This window comes from Onychostruthus taczanowskii, unplaced genomic scaffold (assembly GCF_017590055.1).
Source record: "Onychostruthus taczanowskii isolate IOZ18803 unplaced genomic scaffold, ASM1759005v1 scaffold175, whole genome shotgun sequence".
NCBI classification, from domain to species: domain Eukaryota; kingdom Metazoa; phylum Chordata; class Aves; order Passeriformes; family Passeridae; genus Onychostruthus; species Onychostruthus taczanowskii.
This window is the reverse complement of record NW_024498962.1, coordinates 356283-364056: the sequence shown is the minus strand read 5'-3', so window position 1 is coordinate 364056 and position 7774 is coordinate 356283.

Here is a 7774-nt window from a genome sequence, read left to right as displayed (position 1 = left end):
GCAGTTCCATATATGGTTCAGGACTCACGTGCATGATTTATGTGCATGCATAGCTACTCCTAACACTGGCTTGAGTGTTTCCCATCTTTGCAACTTGAGCTGCTGCAGTCAGTCATCTGATAAGCTGTTAGAAACCAGAACAAAGAGGCCAGGGTGAGCAATGTTCTTTTGCAGACCACTCCCAGCAATGAGACTGCACATTGGAGGGAGAGACTCAGCAGGGGAAGGTTTTCCACCCTACATTGTACCTTTTTTACACCCTGCTCTGAAGTCTCTTCTGCTCCTTCCCCTGGGTGGATGGTGTTGTGGGTTGACTGCTTGCAACCTGGCTGTAGCCCAAGAATCCAGGCAGTTTGGATCCTCTATAGCCTAAAGGAGAAACCCTGGTAAATGGTAAAATCCTTCTGGAGCACAAGTTCCTTTAAGAATATTAGATACATTTACGTTCACATTTACATGCCTGACTGACTCCCCCTCTCTTTTCAAATCTGAACTGAAAACACGTGTTCTCAATCACTCAGATATTATTTACTGTCATGCTTTACAACTGTGTTGCACAGTACAGAAATCTGCAATTGTAGTTTGCACAGTAGATTATACATAAAATAAATTGGAAATATATAAGTCGCCATAGGAGACTGTATTAAAGATAAGCACATAAAATACAGTCCCAAAGGTACTATACTGCCAGCTCTCCTGGGATATTCTTGATCCTTGTCAGGAGCAACATCTTGGGCTCTGGAGTATATGTGGGTGTGGTGAGCACATCACAGGGGTGCAAAAGGCTGGACCCAGGCTTGAGAGGTAACACTCGCTATGACCTGTCTGCAGATAGAAGGGCCATCTTCTGGTTCTCCACCAGAAACACACTCTTGGGAACACGCTCCCCATTCAGCCTTATGCAGGACTGACCACAGCTAAACATGAACAGTGTGCTATACAGTTAAAGAGCAGCTGAATTAAACTTCAGCAAGCACGGGAGGTGAAATATTATTAGGAAAAAAAGGTGAGTTTTAAATAAAAATAAAAGTGGAGTGGCTAGATATCCAGATACTCTGCTTCCCTTAGGGTTATACTTCATGAATATTCCAGTCTCATAGTTATTCAGGAGCTATGTCTATGAAACTTCTATAAACATTTATTATATGACAGAAACCATATCTTCTCAATTCAGCCTACAGAAGTTCAGATATATTTAACCCTCTGATACCCAATAGCTTCCAATAGCCTAACGTTATATAGTTAAAGGGTTTTTCTCTTTGTGATAGCCAGTCACTTCATGATCCTTTTAACAGACTGACTCACAACAACAGCTTTTGAGTCAGGCAGATGCCACCCTATTGTAGGGCCACGGGACAGAGTCAGGAAGAAGCTGAAAAGCAGGGTGCTGAGGGATGGGGGGGCTGGGGACAGGACACAGCCAAAACTTGTCACCGTATTTTCCAACTGATGACAAATTCTGCTGAGCTCACAGAGGCTGGTGGGGCCCAGCAGGATGTGTTGCCCCGAGTGTGCATTAGCTAATTCACACAGTGTAATTTGGCACACCTCTGCTGCCTTCAGCAGTGCTCTGTCAGCCTAGACCCACTGAGCCTCTTGGACCTGAGTCTAAAAAGTATGTATTTCACCTACCTTTGATAGTTCTGGTAACCAAATACTGTAAAGTGCATTGCTGGAACCAAATCTGCCCCAGCAGGACACCGAGTGGAAAACCTAAGATTTCTTTCTGTCTCTCTGATAACTACTCTCAGTCACAAACTCTGTAACATACCAGCAAATGCTTTTTGCATACCTATGCATTTCTCTGAAGGACAGAAACCTTTTGCAATTCATTTCTATTGCTACTATTCATTATGCTGCTCAATTACATTAAGTGCCCTAATTACTTATTTACAAAGGGTTGGTAACACTGTACTTTTTACCTGACCTATATACTAAGCCTGGAGGCAGCAAACACTTTTCTGCATTCATCTCTTGCTAGAAGTAGCTTTCAATAGCCCTTTGTTTCCCACAAAGCATCAGGTCGGCAGAGTTTTAGAGGGAGCATGACTTTCAGCTGACAGTGAGCCCAGAGCCTGGGAGGCCTGGAGGTTTCCTGACTAATCCCGCTGTGATCTTTGTACATTTCTGCCGGTGAAGACAGGAAGCCCTGGCCTTGTTCTCAGCAATGACATGCATAGACTGGGGAGTGTGACCTCCTCAAGGTATCCACAGAGGACAATATGCTGTCAGGGGTGCTGTGTGCCAGGGCCACCTCTGGTAAATGTCTGCCTGATAACTCCAGCGCTGGGACACTGGAGACTCCACCAGCCCTGTGAACTGGCAGCTGGTCCCACAGCCTCACCTGCCCTCCTCTGTGGATCTGTGGTTCTTCCATTCCCCATATGGTTTACAGAATCACGGAACAGGTAAGGTTGGAAGTGACCACAGTGGGTTGTCTGCACAAGAAGGGTCATCCCAGAGCACATGGCACAGGATTGTTTCTAGACAGTTCTTGAGTATATCCAGCGAGGGAAATTCCACAGCCTCTCTGGGCAACAGGTTGCAATGTGTGGTCACTTGCACAGTAAATTCTTCCCCATATTCAGGTGGAACTTCCTCTGCATCAGTTTCTGCCTCTTGCCTCTTGTCCTGCTCCTGGGCACCATTGAGCAGAGCCTGGTCCATCCCCATGGCTCTGTCCCTGCAGATACTTAGAGGCACTGATGAGGTCCCTCTCAGTTTTCACATCTTGAGGCTGAAGAGACTCAACTCTCTCAGCCTTTCCTGGTGAGAGATACACTCTAGAGCTTTGACCGACACAGCGGCTCTCTGCCGGACCTGCTCCAGGATCTCCACATCTCGCTTGGCACCAATCAAGCATTTCTTGCCTGTCCAAGAATATCAAGTGTAAACACCCCCTTTACCACAACTTCTTTTGGATTCAAGGTCATCTATTTCCAGCTGAAATTTTCTTCTCTGACTAAAGAAGGAGTTTGTAAAAATATTTTTCATGCTTTCTAGTCTACTGTACTACTCCCACTGTCCTCTTGGCTTTAATCAAGTAAGATAGCCTCTTTTTGAGATACAGTGTCCAAAATTGGAACCAGTAGTTTCGGGAACTTTTTTTCTGTGTGAAGCAGAAAATGTGTATCGTGTCTCCTTGCCACCTTAGAGTCCTATTCATGTGCTGTAGACAGGTGGGCTGTCACTTAATACTGTGTCTGTGTATTGCTGTCTATTTCCATTTAAATTTATATATTCACCCACCTTAGAGTCACCCCAATTGAGTTATATCCTAATATTTTTTTTTGGTCCATATCTCTACTGTCAGCATTACATGGAATGCTAATCCATACTCTCAACCTCCTTGCAGCAGCACTGATAAGACTGATCCCTACTCCAGTATTCAGGCAATCAGTGAATTACTTAATAATCCCAATGCTCATGGCTGCTGAAGACGTGGCTTGACAGACATGAGGCTGCTGCTGCTCTGTGTCCCCAGATCCACCCAGCAGCAAGGCTGAGTTTCTATTCCCAACACACACAGAGTGCTCATCCAAATGGGAAGCATGCATATGGCCTGGTTGTGGTTCTCCTCTCCCTCCAGTAAGTGACCTTAGGCAGTAACTGCTGTAACTGGTCCTGGATCCCCAGCCTCCTTGGCTGCCTTACAAGCCCAGCCCTACTCCAGCTCCTGTTCAGAGCTTCTCATGCACAGACACACACACAAGTCCCCAAGGAACACTGCACACAGTGTGTCCCTCCCGGGGGCCAGGATGCTAGCTGGGCAGGTCATCTCTTGGCCATGGGCTAAGTCACACAGCTGGCACTGAAAACATACACATGGCACATGCATGCAGAAGGGTCAATCAGCTGTGAAAAGTACACTTGCCATTCCTGTTCACATACATCTATCCCCTTTTATCCATTATCCCCTATTTTTCTGGACTTGCTCCTTCTCAATTATCCCTGACCCCTCTTCCTCTGTCTCTGATTCTTCCCCAGTCATAAAGCCTGACCATCCTCACAGCCACCCTATGAACATCTCAGAGTAGGTGTTGTACAGTCTCTAGGTGCCATTTTCCATCATTCCATCAGCTCTGGGCAGTGACGCCTGAAGGCTGTTGAGTGATGCAGGGATCCTCTCCCACCTACTCCACAGGGTCTCACCTTGTACCCTGGATCCATTACTTATTTTTATGACTGTCATTTCATACATTCCACAGCAGACCACAATTTTAGCTAGTAAAAATATGTGAGGTCTCTGTGTTTCTCCCTCCTTTCTGGCCTTCCTCCAGAGCCGGCTGGAGAGCACCCAAGCTTGGTAAAATACAGGAACCCCTACAGTCAATCTCTTCCAAGGGAGTTTAACCTTCCCTTTGATACAACTGTTCCTCTTTTCCTCCTCCCTGTGATGTGTTCCTGAGGTAGTCCTGGCACCCTCTAATCAAAACAAATATTTTTCAGCTCCTCAGAGGAGCAAACAATGTTTTGCAAGGCCAAGCACTGTCTTGTGGACTTGGTCAGTTAATTAGCTACTCATTTAACTAAAGATGAGGCACATCCTGACCCCCAAGGCATTCACCTCTCCAAATGTGTCAGCTCTCTGCACTTGCACCTGAAGTTTGAAACTAGTCCATATGTCCACTGATGCACCCAAACTTCTGTGTGGGAGAGACACATACAGCCCAGTCTTGGCTTGTAGCCTGCCACAGTGACTGCCAGCCTCTTGACAGGGTCAGTTTACCTTCCTGCAGCAGCTTCAAGAGCTGGAAAACCCCTTTCTTGCAGCTTCCCTGGGTAAAATTTGGAGGGCAGAGCTGAAATTGCTGGAGGGGAGGAACTAGAGGCAGCAGAAAGATCATCCTTCACACACATGGTGAGAGCACGGGCTGCAGTTCTCACATCTCTGTAAATATTGCTCTAAACAGAAAGTCAGTTTACTTCCACAAGATTAGTCTGTTTTGATGTTATTACTCAGCATGTGGCAGGTGAACTGAGAGTACAGATCCTTCTGTGATGTGTTTGTAACATTCTCTAGAACAATAGCACATGTTATTGGGAGGGTAGAAGTGGGAGTGTGGAAAAAATTGGCATGAAGTGTGACACCTAAAAATCACAAAAATATTAAGATATGTCAGAAATTGCAGTGCTAATTCTAAAAAAAAAAAAAATTACTGAAACTGCCATTACTTCATTTTGTGGTTTTGTGCTGCAAAGAGGACTTGATCGGCAAAAGAAGGCAAAAGAATTACTTATAGATGTATTTACACCCTGTAAAGAGTGAAGAAGTTAAGACCTATCCAAAGGGTAACACATTTAAATGAAAAGACATCTTCTTCACTATCCATCCATGCCTACCAAAGTGAACATCACCAGCTATCAAAATCCTTTAAACTGCATGCATTTTACTTGACAAAAATAAATAAATCCATGTTAATGGGCACAATGACATACACCTAATGTATCACATAACCAGCTTAGTATAAAAAGTATCAACAGAATTCTAATTCATACATGATGCTACAGAAAATTCTAATTTGAGAATGTCTGATACCAGATTACAACATACTTAAAGGGTTTTTAAGTGCACATCATGCACTAGAGATGTGGAAAATTCAGAGCAAACTGACAATATGTTTGGTTTATTTTTCAGAAATCTCTAGGACTCTGTCATCTTATTACAATTAATTCTGAATTCAGAAAGAGATTAATATGGTGTGTGAGGAAAGAATTGGATGCCATGTCTGACTACCATGTGACACGAGAGAGACCATTTAATACATCCATTTGAGGTATTCCAGTTTCATTCCTTCGTTGTGACAGAGGAGCTCAGAAAATGTATCATGGCGTGGTGGGTTGTCTTGCTTTGTACCACCAGCAAAGCAAAAAAGAAATCAGAAATATTTTTGCCTTCTCATCATCAACAGTGACAGTTTAAGGAAAAGAGGAGCAACTCCTCCAAAAGCTCTCCATCATGTTGGTAGGCTCACATATGCACAGTTTCAGAGCTCGCTCATGCTTCATGAAACACTCTTACATCTTTGAATAATTTAGAAAAATACATAGATAAATTGGGTTTTCTCTGGAAGGTATAACATCATCAATGCTGATGTTATCCCTTCCAAAAAACTCAGAAATGTTGGCAATGCATACTAGGAGTTCAGGTGATGCAGAAATTTTTTAAATAAAGGAATTGGCCCAAAGAAGTTGCTTATACCTTCTTTATGCAAATTGCCTGCATCCTTTATGGGTGGAAAACACCCTGGATTTGTATAACAAAGCAGTTAGATTTAGCTGGCCTGACTGGCACTGAGACGGCGAATCACTGAAGGTCTTGACAGCATAACAGAGGTCATTAAAAGATGGAAGAAACAGAATGAAAACTATTGTCCAGCCTGTCCACTATAAGTAAACATTTTCCTCAGAGCAGGCAGGTAGCTCAGCCTTTCCTGCTTTCATTTTACATCAGGGAAACAAACCAGAAGAACAGCAGCAAGAATTTCTGGTTGCTGGAGCACAGGGAGGACAAGCTGTGCAACAAGGAAATGCAGGCCATTGCTTCTGTCTCCCTTGAACCTCCTATACCCTAATGTTACAGTGCTTCATGTACTGTGCTGCTGCTGTAGGAAGGAGTGCTATTGATCATCTCCAGCTCACATGCAAAAAATCCATATTATTATTTTGTTGGGTGTCTCCAGAGAGGGAAGTGGCACCAGATGGTAAGGGGGAAGCAGCTTTCTGAAAATCAAAGGTGACAATTTTGCATGACTAAAATGCTTAGTGAGATTTCTAGCCTTCACCTCTCCCACAAATGCAGACTATTCCAATTGCTGGACTGGAGTCTTGTGGGCAAAGTGAACCCAGAGACCTGTGGGTGACAGCCTCTGCCTCCTGCCTGAATGACGGAAACAAAGCAACCCTGTGGCCTCCATCAGCTCTCTGCACTGAAATGATTTAAGGAAATTCCTCCCCTGGGGACGATTGTGCACAATTAACTCAGAATCTCTGGGATTTCTTCCAGTGGAATTGATTCCCAAAAGGCTCCACCACTCATCAGTGCTGGGCAGTGCAGGCAGAGGGAGTCCTGCAGATAATGCATGTGCAAGGATCTCTCCATACACATTCATCCCCATCCCTGCCCATTCCTGCACACATCTTGGTAAGAACTGTGTACACTTGAAATCAACTATGCTGCAGGTTGAGCAGCACAAGGGATTGAAACATTTCCTTGCCATTCAAGGGCAGTAGCAAATTTATATGAACTGTTGGTCACCAACTGAGCCTGGAGGAGCCGCTCACTGCTGAACACCTCAACAAGGATGCTCCAAAACTCCTCCTGACCACCCACACCCCTGCATCCAGACTTGGCCATGCTGTGGAATGATTCCTGGCCCTGCTCCATCCCCACCTCCTACGTGGACATCACCACTTCCCACCAGCTAAGATGGCTGAGGGTCGTTGTCACCTTCCTCCAGTGGACCAGCCCTGTCTCTGCCCTGTCCTGCACACTGCATCCATCACCTGCAACATTGCCCTGTGCCCCTCCAGCTGTGGTCACTGTGGTCACTCCACCCCTGCCTCAGTTGTTGCACTCACAGAGAGCTAATGACCCTACCTTTTTTCCCAGAAAACAGACTTTGGAAACATAATCCTGAAAAGGTGTCCCTTAGCAGCAGAAATGTGCCTACTTTTGCTTTGCTGCCTGCCTGTTTATATATCCTCCCACTTGATAAAATATGGAACTGCGGCTGCATTGGTGTCTGTCAAGATTATGTGATTACAGTAACTA